The following is a 16,242-nucleotide window of genomic DNA, read 5'->3' as shown; positions in this document are numbered from 1 at the left end:
TGTATGTCTCTTGATGTTGGACTTCTGACCAGATTTCCTGCATTCCTGTGACTACTATCACTAGCATTTTTTCTTTCTATCTTGTCATTGTGATCACAACCATTGTATTCCTTTGGCTGTAATTACTTGATCTCTTCTTCATCTTGGAACTGTGACACAAGACTGCATTTGGGCAATGCAATGTGGTTATGCACCTAATCTATTCCACTGATCAACTGCTATATTTCTTAGTGAGTACCAAATGTTTTTGATTACTGCTGCTTTACATATAGTTTTAGGTCTGGTACAGCTAAGCCACCTTTATTAGCATTTTTTTTTTCATAATTCTCTTCAATTTATTGATCTTTTGTTTTTCCCATTTTTTGTTACTTTGTTACTATTTTTTCTAGATCTGTAAAATAATTTCTTGGAAGTTTGATTTGTATGACACTAAATAAGTAAATTAATTTACGTAGTATTGGCATTTTTATTATATTTGCTTGGTCTAGCCATGAGTGCTTGACACTTTTCCAACTTATTAGATCTGACTTTATTTGTGTGGAGAGTATTTTGTAATTGTGTTCATATAGTTGTCTTGGCAGATAGATTCCCAAGTATTTTGTATAATCGACAGCTATTTTTATTGGAATTTATTTTTGTATCTCTTGCAGCTGAACTTTGTTAGTAATATATATATAAAAGTGCTAATGATTTATGTGTATTTATTTTGTATCCTGCCACTTTGCTAAAGTTGTGAACTTTTTCTCATAGTTTTTTAGTTAATTATCTAGAGTTCTCTAAGTATACCATCATATCATCTGCAAAGAGTGATAATTTAATTTCCTTATGATCTACTCTAATTCCTTTAATCTCTTTTTCTTCCCTTATTGCCAAAGCTAACATTCCTAATACAAATTGTAATAATAAATAGTATGGGTAGAATACTCCTCAACGTATTTTCATGCAATTCAATATGTACATGTGTTATAGTTCTCATGATGTCTAAAAGATGAAACCATTTCATTGCTTCTGCAAACTTCTATTTCACTGTGATTACATTCTTCATATAAAAGAAAAAAAAATTATAAATTTACAAACTTATTTTCCCTCTGGGATCCAATCTGCCTTTACAATAGTATTTTGTTTTAGTAAAATGCTGACTTTACCATTTTGTCTGAGAAGCATATAGATTCTAGTTATAAACTGTGGGCTAACTCCCTGTAGGGCCTCAGGATCAACCAGAGTCAGGATAAAACAAAGTCCTTTGTCTTTAGTGAGAGAAGTGAAAAGGCAAGCAAGCTGCCACACAACTTGGCAAAGATGTATCCTGGATTCTAGAGTCCGGAGTCTTCAGCCTCCCTCCTCCTAGTTCTGCCACCAAGTGACTCTGACTTCTCTCCCTCTGACCCCCCAATTCTTGACTACAATTATCTTAACACCAAACAGTCAACAAGCACCAATGGTGAGAAGAGACATCACATTACCATCTCATCTAGATATCTATATAGAGCCATTATCTCACATCAAATAGGTAATTCGCCTTAAGTTCTCAGTTATCTGATTCCAGCATACCTTTATGGAGTTTCAGGCATCTGCATGTACTATCATTAACTACTGAATTTCTAGACAATATCAGAATACCTGAAAGGAGTACCTCTCCATTCACTTAAGACATTATCATATTCATTTTTCTTCTAGAACAAATAGAAGCATTCATTATGAGTGTATATTTTATTAGAGAACAAATTGAATTCTAGCATTGCAGATTGAATGTGGAAAAAAAAAACCTTCCCTTTTTATTTTCACTCAATTTAAAACATTTGTTTTGTGTAATAGTTTAGTTTCATATATGTAAAAGAAATTGCACAAAAAGATAACCAAATTAATCACTTGTATCTTTATTTTATTTTATTAATTTTAAAATTATACACATTTTGATAGTATATATGCATGAGTAATTTTTTTTATAACATTATCCCTTGTATTCATTTTTTCCAGATTTTCCCCTCCCTCCCTCTATTCCCTCCCCTTGATGACAGGCAATCTCATACATATTACATGTGTTACAGTATAACCTAGATATAATATATGTGTGTAAATCCAATTTTCTTGTTGAACATTAAGTATTGGATTCCGAAGGTATAAGTAACCTGGAGAGATAGGCAATAATGCTAATATTTTACATTCAATTCCCAGTGTTCCTTCTCTGGGAGTAGTTGTTTCTGTCCATCATTGATCAGCTAGAAGTGAGTTGGATCTTCTTTATGTTGAAGATATCCACTTCCATCAGAATACATCATCATACAGCATTGTTGATGAAGTGTATAGCGATCTTCTGGTTCTGCTCATTTCACTCAGCATCAGTTCATGCAAGTCTCTCCAAGCCTTTCTGAATTCATCCTGCTGGTCATTTCTTACAGAGCAATAATATTCCATAACCTTCATATACCATAATTTACCCAACCATTCTCCAATTGATGGACATCCATTCATCTTCCAATTTCTAGCCACTACGAAAAGAGCTGCCACAAACATTTTGGCACACACGGTCCCTTTTCCCTCTTTAGTATTTCTTTGGGATATAAGCCCCATAAGTAGCACTGCTGGATCAAAGGGTATGCACAGTTTGATAACTTTTTGGGCATAGTTCCAGATTGCTCTCCAAAATGGTTGGATTCTTTCACAACTCCACCAACAATGTATTACTGTCCCAGTTTTCCCACGTCCCCTCCAACATTCATCATTATTTTTTCCTGTCATCTTAGCCAATCTAACAGGTGTGTAGTGATATCTAAGAATTGTCTTAATTTGCATTTCTCTGATCAGTAGTGATTTGGAACACTTTCATATGAGTGGATATAGTTTCAATTTCATTATCTGAGAATTGTCTGTTCATATCCTTTGACCATTTATCAATTGGAGAATGGCTTGATTTCTTATAAATTAAAGTCAATTCTCTATATATTTTGGAAATGAGACCTTTATCAGAAACTTTAACTAAAAAATATTTTCCCAATTTGTTACTTCCCTTCTAATCTTGTTTGAATTAGTATTGTTTGTACAGAAACTTTTTAATTTGATGTAAACAAAATCTTCTATTTTGTGATCAATAATGGTCTCTAATTCTTCTCTAGTCATAAATTCCTTCCTCCTCCACAAGTCTGAGAGGTAGACTATCCTCTGTTCCTCTGATCTATTTACGATCTCATTCTTTATGCCTAAATCATGGACCCATTTTGATTTTATCTTGGTATATGATGTTAAGTGTGGGTCCCATATCTAATTTCTGGCATACTAAATTTCCAGTTTTCCCAACAGTTTTTTTTTCAAATAATGCATTTTTATCCCTAATGTTGGTATCTTTGGGATTATCAAACACTAGATTGCTGTAGTTGTACCCTTTTTTGTCCTTTGTACCTAATCTGTTGCACTGATCGACTGGTCTATTTCTTAGCCAATAGCAAATGGTTTTCGTGACTGCTGCTATATAATATAGTTTTAGATCAGGTATACCTATACCACCTTCATCTAACTTTTTTTTTCCCTTAATTCCCTTGAAATTCTCGACCTTATATTTTTCCATATGAACTTTGTTGTTATTTTTTCTAGGACACTAAAATAGTTTCTTGGGAGTCTGATTGGTATAGCACTAAATAAATAGATTAGTTTGGGGAGTATTGTCATCTTTATTATATTCGCTCGGCCTATCCAAGAGCACTGAATGTCTGTACAATTATTTAAATCTGATTTTATTTTTGTGGCAAGTGTTTCATAATTTTGTTCATATATTTCCTAACTTTTCTTTGGTAGATGGATTCCCAAATATTTTATACTCTCAACATTTGTTTGGAATGGAATTCTTCTTTGTATCTCTTGCTGTTTCATTTTGTTGGTGATGTATAAAAATGGTGAGGATTTATATGGATTTATTTTGTATAGAGCAACTTTGCTAAAGTTGTGAATTATTTCTAATAACTTTTTAGTAGTATCTCTGCGGTTTTCTAAATATACCATCATACTATCTGTAAAGAGTGACAGTTTGATTTCCTCATTACCTACTCTTATTCCTTGAATCTCTTTCTTGACTCTTATTGCCCAGGCTAACATTTCTAATACAATATTGAATAGTAATGGTGATAGTGGGCAATCTTGTTTCACTCCTGATTTTACTGGGAAAGGTTCCAGTTTATCTCCATTGCATATTATGCTTACTGATGGTCATAATATATGCTCCTGATTATTCTAAGGAATAGTCCATTTATTGCTATACTCTCAAGTGTTTTTAGTAGAAATGGATGTTGGGTTTTATCAAATGCTTTTTCTGCATCTATTGAGATGATCATATGTTTTTTATTATTTTTATTATTAATATGGTCAATTATACTAATAGTTTTCCTAATATTAAACCAGCCCTGCATTCCTGGTATAAATCCTACTTGATCATAGTGTATTATCCTGGGGATGATTTTCTGAAGTCTTTTTGCTAATATCTTATTTAAGATTTTAGCATCAATATTCATTAAGGAAATTGGTCTATAATTTTCTTTCTTAGTTTTCAATCTACCTGGTTTACGTATCAGAACCATGTCTGTGTCATAAAAGGAATTTGGCAGGACTCCTTCATCCCCTACTTTTTTTTTTTAATAGTTTATATAACATTGGGGCTAGTTGTTCTTTAAATGTTTGGTAGAATTCACATGTGAATCCATCTGGCCCTGGGGATTTTTTCCTGGGGAGTTGATTAATAGTTTGTTCTATTTCTTTTACTGAAATGGGACTATTTAAGCAATTTATCTCCTCCACTGTTAATCTAGGACTTCACTTACAATTTTTATAGATATTGATGATAAGAATAACACATGATGAAGTGAGAATACATTCTCAATAACAGTGTAAGTTAGCCCAAAAGTACAAAAACATTTGAGATTGTCTGTATCCATTAAAATTCCAGAAAATGAAGTCTTAATATTGTGCAATGAAATTTTCATTTTATATTTTCTTGCTAAAAACATAGGTGTATATAGCTGCAAAAATTGTGACACTTATAATATTTGAAGTAATATACAGATCTACATATGGGAACTTGAAAAATTGTAGATGCCTGGAAGGTAGGTGATGAATTTTTATGATCAATTGTAAAGTTAAATTCTAACTCTTTTAAAGAATCTGGCTTAAATGTCATTTAACTAATACCCAAATTGCTTCATGATCAAATATATTAATTAATTTTAAAAATAATTGTCTGGTATTCAACACATTTGTTTTTTTGTTTGTTTGTTTGTTTGCTTTTCATTTGTAGCTCGGTACTTGTTTTTCCCCAAGGAAGTCAAGATTGGGTTAATATAAGTTTTAAACAGTAATCAAATTTAAAGCATCATTAACAATAACAAAAGTGCAAATGACATAAGAGTAAAAGGGGGAAGGAATAGGAAAAAAAGGATGAGAAAGGGGATATGGAAAGAAAAATAAAACATATTGGGAAGAGGAAGAAAGAAAGTAAAGGTAAGAGATGAGGGGAAAAGGAGGAAAAAAGAAAAATGTACAATGCATTAGGAAATATTCTCACCTATCAATCATTTTATTTTTATTTCTTATCATTTATTTAGTTATTTGTTGATTAATTTATTGTTTAAAATTTATTGACAGTAAAAATATTCAATGCTTGTCCTGAGACAGACATACATATATACATAGACATATATGTGTGTAAGTAAATTTATATGAATGTATGTGTTTATGTATGTATGTGTGTGTTGTTCAATTGTTTCAGTCATGTCTGACTCTGTTACACCATTAGAGGATTGTCTATGAAACATGCTGGAGTAGTTTGCCATATCCTTCTCCAACTCAGTGACAGATGAGGGAACTAAATTAAGGCTAAATAATTTGCCCGGATTCATAAAGCTAATGAGTTTCTGAAGCCATATTTCAATTCAGTTGTTCCTGCTTCTAGGCCAAATACTATATCCACTGTTGATATCTAGGTGTCATCTTTGTATTGTCTATCTATCTGTCTCTCTCTGTCTTTCTAGCTATCTAGCTATAGAGATCTCATTTATTTTGAAGAGAATGTGATTGAATATTAATTTATATATATATATATATGTATATATATATACACATATATACATATAACATTTGTATATATGGATATATATGTATATATCCAAACACATTCAGAATTTGTTTTTTCAATATACTATTTTTTCCTTCAAATTTTTCCTTGAAAGAGATAAGTATGATACTTGGAAAGGAATGGAGTGGCATATGTCATTAAGGCTTTTTTCTCTTTTATTCCTATGGTCCTAGTAATTCACATATAAGTAATCTAATAATAAAAAGAAATGAGAAGTGATTTTTAGGTTGAAGGATTATCTTTTCTCTATATTTATGTTTCCCACAGCAACAGCATCTAGCACAATGTGCATCACATCACAGAAGCTTTTTTGAAATGTTTATTCAATTAATGAGACAAAATATTCCACTTCCTTTTCACATACAAATTTTGTCTACTAAGAAACAAACAAAAGGAAAAAAAAAACAACTTGTATCATTAATTTCTATTGAAGACAGTATAATCAAATATAAACCTAAGAAATATACTTTGTATTATATTATCTAATAATTCCATAAGATTTTCAATTTTCTGGTCATTAAAGTGGAGCAAAAAACTTAGGTTAATTAGAAAAAAATTTTACTGTGACTTCAAAGTGAATTAGAGGTTATTGCCATTACTGATTTTCATGTTAATGAATCATAGTTTCTTTTTTTCCAGAAAGTTAAAATGGTAATGAAAAAATGTTGAGAAAACTCTTAGAGAGCATATTCAGTTTAATGAATTGAACTAATGAAAAAAGTCTTCTATAATTGCTTTTTCATTCTTAAATTCTAATAAATTAAACCATTAATAAATAATTACATAACCAAGTAATGAAAGGAAAGAGTATATGTCTATCAAAATAGCCAAAATTCATTGGAATTTCTCATCACAATAGAAAATTTTATAGAATGATTTTACTTACATTGTCTACTTACTTACATTCCTGTTTTATTTCTTGCACAGATTATATAGCTCTCTTTAACCTCATTTTCAAAGTACAATTTCCAGGGAAAGATTTTTCAGATACTTCTCCAGTTAGGATTTTTTGGTATCCCTATCACTCCTCATTCCAATTTTTACAGATATAGATAAATGGTATTTCTGATAAATATATATTCTTGATCAAAATGATTCTAATATTTGATATGATATACTGGTACTTTAAATCACATTGACTCACTTTATGGAATATATGAATAAGGACATTTGTCAATATAGAAAGAATACTGGTAGAAGAGGACTTATTCCAGTGCAATAGGGGACTGAAAATTGATTACACTGCTATTCTTTTAGGGTAAATTGGGGAAAAAAACAGGAAAAGTACAAGTTAGAGGAGAGAAAGATTGATAAAGGGAAATGAGAAATAGGAGAGAAGGAGAAAGAGAAGAACAAAAAGAGGGAGGAGGAAAAGGAGAAAGAAGAGGAGAAAATAAGGAGGGAAGTTGAGAATAATTATTATAATGATTTCTCTTGAGATCCCTTCTAACTCAACTTATCAAAAAGTTGACAATGAAATGAAAATGTCATGGTGAAAGAATCACCATTTCTGATTTTTTAGAGCATTTGGGGATTTAAAATATCTTCTTTTATAACCATCATGTGAAATAGGAGTTATAAGTAGTTATCCATTATACAGAAGTGGAAACAGAATTTAAAAGGATATATAATTTTTCTTCCATTGCAAATCTAGTTAGAGTCAGAGTAAGAAGTTATTGTTGTTCAGTTGTTTCAATCATATCTAACTGTTTATGACCCCATTTGAGATTTTCTTGGGGAAAAAACAAAACAAAACAAAACAAAAACATTGGAATGGTTTTCCATTTCCTTCTCAAGTTCATTTTACAGATTACAAAATTAAGATAGAGTTAAGTGACTTAGAGTTATACAACTAGTAAGTATCTGAAGTCAGATTTCAGTTTAGGAGGGTAAATAAAGAAATAGTATACTGTTTGCAAATTATACTGCTTCCCTGCAAATCAATATATTACTAGGGAGGGAATTTCTAATATTTATGTATTTCCATACCCTTTTTTCCATAAGTCCACCAAAGGTTTGGGGGGTAAGTTTAATTTAAAGTAGGTTCCTCTTTTATTGACCCAAGAATGAGAGTTTTAAGCCTACTCTGTCCCTCTATGAGCATATTGGAGGCCACACTTTTAAAAGGTTCAGTTCTCTCTTCTCCTGAGCAAATGATTGCATGTGATAAGTAGTACAATTATAACCTTAGCATAAATAATATTTTATAAGGGAAACTGATTGAATGAGTGATTCAATTTTGACTCCATGTAGTCTCTAGCCCTGATTTCTTAATCAGATGACAATATCTTGATGGAACCAATTTACAGTTATCAATTAGTTTAAGCAAATTGTAGTCTCCTCATAGAAACAACAAATCAAGGTCATAGGCTAGATGTGATAATATATGAAACAGTGTAAATCCATCTAGGAGATTTTTTACTTTTTAATTTGGCTGAAGAGACTTATACTTATCTTGTGAATTTTGAATAAAACATTGAAAAGTTATGATCCAGAATATTCCATTGTTGAATTAGTTGTAAACAGTTGTCCTAAGATATATTATTTAGAGTTGGACGAAAGCCTTATTCTCATCCCTCTCCTTTTGAGACAAGGAGGGTCTTATGAACATTAAAGAATAATAGAAAGATACAATAGTCTTGTAAAATCTCTGGGATAGTAAGTCTAGCAGAAGAATTCTGTATTAAGAATAATGAAGAAGAAACACTGAGATAAGGCAGCGTCAAAGAGTTTTAAATCTGGCAGATGCTATACAATGTCCATCAATATCCCCAAGCCAAGATTACCACTCTCTTTTTACTATTAGGAGACACACTTTTTTTTAAGAGCCAAGGACCAGCAAACAAGCCGTGTTATGAGCTTGATATAACAATAATCATTTTCAGTCATGCTCTATCTAGATAAGCTCTGACATAGCAAAATCCTAGAATTTCTTCACTCCTGACCCAAATGGCCCCGGAGCTCAACAAGCACTGGCAAGACTCACATTCTTGTCATGAAGTCCTACTGTGACTCAAACTTATCACATTGTTGCTCTTACTGTTATTTTTAGGCCTACAGTTTACTGCATAAACAATGGTAAATATATTGATAAATTTGCTCAATTTAAAGTGGGTTTCCTGGGTATTAGAGGAAGTCCTAGGATATGTGCCAATTAGGATAAAAAAGCTTTTTTAGGACCCAATTTTAGCTCTTTGGTTTATTTTGGTTTCATTTTATTTTTCCAGAATTATCTGTGGTTATCTTTGAACTCTTTGATATACTTTTCAAAGGTGCCAACAGTTGAATAATATCGTTAACCACTTGGTCATTTGTTTTCTGAGTTGATGCACCTAAGGTGGGCACATCTTGATATTATTAGTAAAATGACTTCCAGGAGCCTTAAGCTACCATGATTATTTTCTAAGATTAAACCTACTTTCTCTTGGACTCTGTATGTATTATTGTGAGGGCTCACTTTTGGATAGATATTTTATATCATTACTATTTCTATGACATCTCAGTAAAATAATTTTCAAAGTTAATTAAATTTAAATCACAGAATCAACTGATAATCATGGGGATAAGCACACCAGTGAGGAATCTACAAACATTGCATGAACACATGCCCCCCCCCCACACACACACACAGAGAGAGAGAGAGAGAGAGAGAGAGAGAGAGAGTCCTCAACTTTTTTGCATTACCTCTAGATTATAGAGGGAGAAATATAATATCCAAACTTCAATTACTAAGCCTGCCAGTGGAAATGGTAGTTTGAGGAATACATTCAGAACATATACAAAGAAAGTTTCCTCTCCTCCTTTTTAAAAAAAAATAAATTATGATTATGATGGGTGGAGAGATTAGATAAGTTATTCCTTGCCACATAAACATGTGATAAATTTCAGATGTTTAACCCAAGTCCAAGACTTCTTGACTCTACATTCATTTTTCCTAGTGTATCATTCTACTTCTCAGTAACTATGTAGGAATTATTTTAGTTTCTAACTGATTAATTATAAAATGGTGCCTGCAGAGTAATCCTACATTGGCACTGAAAGAACAGTGTATATTTGCAAAGACAAGTGAATTTCTTATTCAAACCTCAAGGATATCAAATAAAATGCATTCAAATGTCTGTACCCAAAAGTCAAATAACTATGGCTCAACATAATGAAATTCCCATAAGTTCGATATATATAAACAACTTGTCTGTATTTGATGTAATTTTGACAAATGAACTCTAACTTTTGTGGTAGCTATTGGAGGTTCTGAATCCCTAGAATGTTAGAAAAAATTGCAGAAACTTATCTAATGACCCTGCCTATCACAATGCAAGAAAAGTATGCAATTCATTATAGAAAGAAACTTTTAAAATAATTTAAATGAAATCTCATAATGCAAAAGTATTAAACTAAGTTCTTTTCATGTATATTAAAATTCTTAATAATTAACCAGTAGTACCTCCTGTTAAGTGCTAATTCCAATGATGTTCAATTCCTCATGTTAAAACATGATTTTCTTAATAATAGCACATGCATATTTTATAGTTATTGAATATAATAAACATTTTCTAAAAATCATTTTCATTCTGCTTAAGGCAATTCATTTTCCTAACCATAGGCTCGATATGATACTTCAAAATATGTGCATATATAAATATGACCCCTTTGGCCTCAAAATATGAATTAAAATTCTTCTTATGACTTTATTATGTCTGTCATGTTACTGAAATATCTTTTGTAGTTATTCTATTGGATTATAATGAAAAAAAATATTATATATAAAAATCAGGAAAATCTAGGTTCATATTTTGTCTCTGATACATACTGTCTGTATGACACAACCACCTAACCTTTCATCACCTAACTCCAGTACCTCACATCATAAATTCAAGGGCAAGTCCTTATATTTTAAAGGGAATTTTTAAAGGAAAGTTTCCTATATTAATAAAATCACAGATCTTATTATTAAAGCAAATTATAATAAATTAAAGCTGATAGAATAGATTCACAAGTGCATATAGTTTATATTTCTAAAGACAGTCTGCATATGAAAAGTTGTATGAATAAGATCTTTTAAGTGAAAGGAATCTAATTACAAATCCCACTCTGTGTAATCTTGGACAATTTGTTTCAACTATCTTCATCTTTCCTTCTCTAAACAAAGAAGTTTAGACTAGATAAACTTAAATGTCTGTTCTGAAACTAAATGTATAATACCAGTATTCTGTGATACAGAAGAATGATCTCTGATTATAAAGTAGCAATGTTACAAGAAAAAAATATATATATATATAGACAACTCAAATGATGTACTATCTTAAAAAATATAACTATCTCCTTGACTTATGCTATGGAGGATTTATATAAGAAATAAAAAGTGATAAATGAGCTGTTTATAGAGTGAACATCCATATAACCTCCATGAAATTAGTAATCTGTTTATATGAAATACTTAAGTGACAAAATAAATAGAGTGAGGGATATGAAGTCAGGAAAGCCTAAATTCAAATCCTTCCTTAGACCCTTGGTTATATAATCCTGAGCAAGTCACTTAATGTGTCTCAGGCTCAATTTTCTCATCTGTAAAAGGATAATAATAACACCTTTCTGATAGAATTTTGAAAATGACCAATGAAATTTTAAAATACTTTTATATTTTAGCATGAAATGTTATTTAATAACAATGGCAATATTAATAAAAATAATGCTAATGATTATGTTGATGATGACAATGATAACAATGATAAGAAAAAATGACTTGAGCAATTCATGTCTGTGCCAGTATGTTGGAAGTATATAGTACTACTCCATAAGGATACTTACCCAGAAACAAAGAGGAAAAAATCCAAAATGCCATCATTAAAAAAAATCTTCTTGAGAATTCCATAAATTCTTCTATTTTCTTTTTGCTCCATTCTTTATGATTGTCTTTTCTCTTATACCCTCATACATCCTCTTTCCCTGATTATACCCCACACAAAAGGATACTTCCTTTCTGCATAAGTATGTGAAGAGAATAATTTTTTTCTAGTATGTGAGAAGAGAATAATTTTTTATATAACATATGTATTTTAAGCCATTTTTTATGTTCACCTGCTTCTGAATTTGACTGCTAGCACACTGATTGTTAATCTTAAATCTTCCACATTCTATACTGCTAATAAGATTCTCCTCTGAAGAAAGGGGAAACTGAAGTTAGCTGAAGTTAACTCTAAGTCTTCTTTCAACCCTACCAACCACTTCTAAGCAGATAAAAAGTTTCTTCATAGACTGTTTACTTGAACACTTACTCACATCTCTGGAATAATCTCTTTTCTAAACCAGCTGAATAACTTATAAGTGATTCCTAAAGTATAATCAAATTACTCCCTGTATTTTTTTCCTGTGCAATCTCACTTTCAATTTCAAAACTTTTCCCATTAAGAGGCTTAAGAGACAATGATTAATTGAGATTATTTTAACCTCATTATGATATCAAAGTTTGCTTTCATCATCGTTATAGGCCATTTTAAATTGGAATTCTGAAAATGAGGATTAAAACAAAGAACAAATGGGATTGTCAGGGGACAAAAAAATAATATGAAGGGTTAAAACTGAATCATGAATTTAAAGCTTAAGGGTCAGGTACTAAAAAGATTCATATTACTTTTGCATTTAAGCAATTCTCTTTTTCTGTTCTTTTTAAAACATTTGGGATTGTGAATGTCAAAATTATAACAAAAATAAAAATTTAAATTAAAAAATAGAGTAAATTCCATCTAATAAAATGTCTGAAATAGAAAAAAAAAAGAATAAATCAGGTTGGATATGACAAATCGAATTAAAAATTAAAATATGCTACATTTTAGTTGCCTTTTTTCCCCGGAAATTTTATATGCATAGTGTTGAAAACCCAAAGGAAAGCAAGAAACAGTATTATAAAGGTAATTTCCCATATTTTTTCACAATTTAGTGTATTGGTGTATGAAATAAATTATTTTGTCCAGCTATTGATCCAAATTTTATCACCTAAGAAATGAAATAAGAATAGGTGTATCTCTGACTTGTTTATGGATTTTCCCCAAAATTTGAAACAGCAGAGCACAGGCCAAGAGCAAAAATAGATCACATCATGACTGAGCCAAGTAATTAAAGAGTCACATGCCAAGGTTCAGGGTAGTTACAGCAAGAGGAGTCAGAAAACAACACTCAAAACTATAAACTTGCAGGATGATTAAATGTTTGTTAAAGCAGATAAAGCATATGCCCAAAATGAGCAATCAAGTTTGTTAATAGATCTGAAGGTAAAATTCAATTAGAAAACTAAGAAAAAGTATCATATAAAAAACTAACATAACATTCTATAGATTCAAGTATAATTTTAATCTATCCGTGATGTACTCTGAATTTTTGAAGAGAATAGTAGAATCCTCTTTAAGATGTGTATAAATAAATCTTTGTGCAGGATCTCCTTTCAAATTATAAAGACATTCTGAGGGACAATGGATGATTGAGAAAAACATTCAAGGTGCCATTTATTGTTCATTAATCATGGTGTTTCAGATAGATCACCAAAATCCTTTTAATCTTCATGCATAACATTTGGAATATCAGAGAAACTCAAGTTTGTTATGTAAAAACCCTCAGGGCAATACACAGTAAAAAGAAAAACACGTCTAAAATATATACACAGTGGCTAAAAAATGAGATGTTCATGAAGTTCATAATAGGTATTATAAAAAAAAAAAGAAATTAAAGATCTAGGAGGATGGACCAGCATGACAGAGAGAAGCCAGAAAGTTACCTGAACTCTTCCCCTTTTTCCTCAGAAACAACATTAAATGAAGCCTGAAAAAGAATTTTGAAGTGATACAATTTGCAAAACTACTGAGTGAAATGGATATCTAGCCCAAGATAATAAGGACTACAAGAAAGATCTGCCTTGCTTTCAGAAAAAGAGGATTAGAACCCAGTATGTGTGTCCAAGCAAAATCAACATATAGCTCTTAGCCACAGCACAGATCAGACTCTCATGTTCTGTGGTCCTGGTTCAGCTCACTTCTGGAATAACATATCAACTGTTAATCATCTGCAATAAGTTTAGCCGGTAAATAGCCAGCCTCACAACTTAAGGGACAACAAGTATAACTAGGTTTGCCCCACCCCTTTTATTTTTGGACAACCAGTACCACAGACTTCAGCACAGAGTCAGTGACATGTCCCCTTGCCTCAGTACAAGAAACTTGATCCAGTTCCACCTAACCACAAACTAAAAGCAGAAATCAATTAAAAAAAAAAAAAAGGCAAAAAAACAAACAAAAAAGAGCCTTGGGCATAGAAAGCAACTAAAATGATGGAAGATCAAAACACCAAGTAAAAAAACCCCACACTCCACAACAATTCACATGTCTACCTGTGAAGACTTAAAGGGTTATATATTAAAAAGATCTCTTGGAAGAGCTAAAAAAAAGGATTTGAAAAATCAAGAATGGTGGAAGAAAAATTAGGAAAGTAAATGAGGATTATAAAGGAAAATTGTGGGAAAAAATCAAATGCTAAATAAAGAATTGGCTAAATTGATGGGGTGAGGAGCCAGTGAAGAAAAAGTTCTTTAAGGAGGCAGAGCCAGGATAGTGGAGAAGGCACATGCAACATTCTAAGCTCCTCTCATACCCTTATGAAAAATTATTAAATTAAGCCTCAAAAATAATGCTTGATTGGCAAAATTCAAAAAGACTAGAAGTACAACTTACCAGCCAAAGATAATCTGGAAGTTTGTTAGAAAAGGTTTGTCCTGAGGGGCCGGAGTAGATCAGCACAAACATCTCAATGAAATCTGTGTAAAGAAATCACAGGAAAGTAGGATTTGTGAATTTAAAAAGATAAAAAATTTTCAAGAAAGTAGGAATTGTGAATTGGAAGAAGAAAATAACTCACTAAAAGAAAATATTGAAATGGAAAAAAAAATCCATAGAGTAAAACAACTAATTTAAAAATCCAATTGGACATATACAAAAAGAAGTTAAAAAAAAGCTAATGAAGAAAATAACTCATTAAAAATCAGAACTGAACAAATAGAAATGAATGATTCATTGAAATATCAAGAATCAATCCAGCAAAACCCCTCCCCCCAAAAAAAAGAAGAAAAAAAAAACTGTCAAATATCTACTTGGAAAAATGACAGACATGGAAAATACATGTAGGAGAGATAATCTGAGGATGATTGGACTTCCCAAAAATTATGATGAAAAAAGAGCCTAGATACTATATTTACAGGAGATCATCAAAGAGAACTTCCCAGATGTAATAGAACCAGAAGGTAAAATCAGCATTGAGAGAATTCATTGACGACCTTCTCAAAAAGACACTAAAATAAAAATTCCAAGGAATATTGTGGCCAAATTTCAGAACTATCAGACACAGGAAAAATATTACATGCAGCCATAAAAAAAAATTCAAATACCAAGGTTCCACAATAAGGATCACTCAAGATCTGGCTGCCTCCACATTAAAGGATCAAAGGGCCTAGAATCTGATATCCTGAAAGGCAAAAGAACTTCAAATGCAGTGAAGATTAAAATACCCAGCTAAGCTGAGCATTTTCTTCTATGGAAGAAGATGGACATTTCATGAAACTGATGAATTCTAATTGTTTCTAAGGAAAAAAAAAACAGATGTAAAAAAAAATTGATCTCCAAACATAGGACTCAAGAGAAACAGGAAAAGGTAAAAGAAACTCTTGAGAACTGTATTTCTATTGTAGATATACATAAAGACTATAATATATACATAAAGAGTATAATTTGGTTTTACTGATATAGCATAAAAAGGGAAGTAGAAATGCAAAGGAGATAGTGTCAGAAAAATGGGAAAGAGCGGATAAAAAGAGGGAAAGTACATCCCATGAAGAGGCAAAGGAAACCCTTCAAATTTGAGGGAATTTAGAGAGGGGGAGAAATATTGTGTGAAACTTACTCTCATCAGAATTGGCTCAAAGAGAAAATAAATGACATATTTGTTTTACAGAGAATTTTCTCTCACCTCATTAAAAAGGGAGAGAGGAAAAGGGAAAAGGAAAAGAATAATAAGGGAAGGGTAGAAGAAAGGGGAAGATATTCAAAAGGGGAGGAGGGATTCTAAAGATGGTGAGCAGTATGATACAA

The sequence above is a fragment of the Sminthopsis crassicaudata genome, chromosome 3 (genome assembly GCF_048593235.1).
Source record: "Sminthopsis crassicaudata isolate SCR6 chromosome 3, ASM4859323v1, whole genome shotgun sequence".
Classification (NCBI taxonomy): domain Eukaryota; kingdom Metazoa; phylum Chordata; class Mammalia; order Dasyuromorphia; family Dasyuridae; genus Sminthopsis; species Sminthopsis crassicaudata.
The sequence above is the reverse complement of the archived record's forward strand: the minus strand, read 5'-3'. Positions refer to the sequence as shown.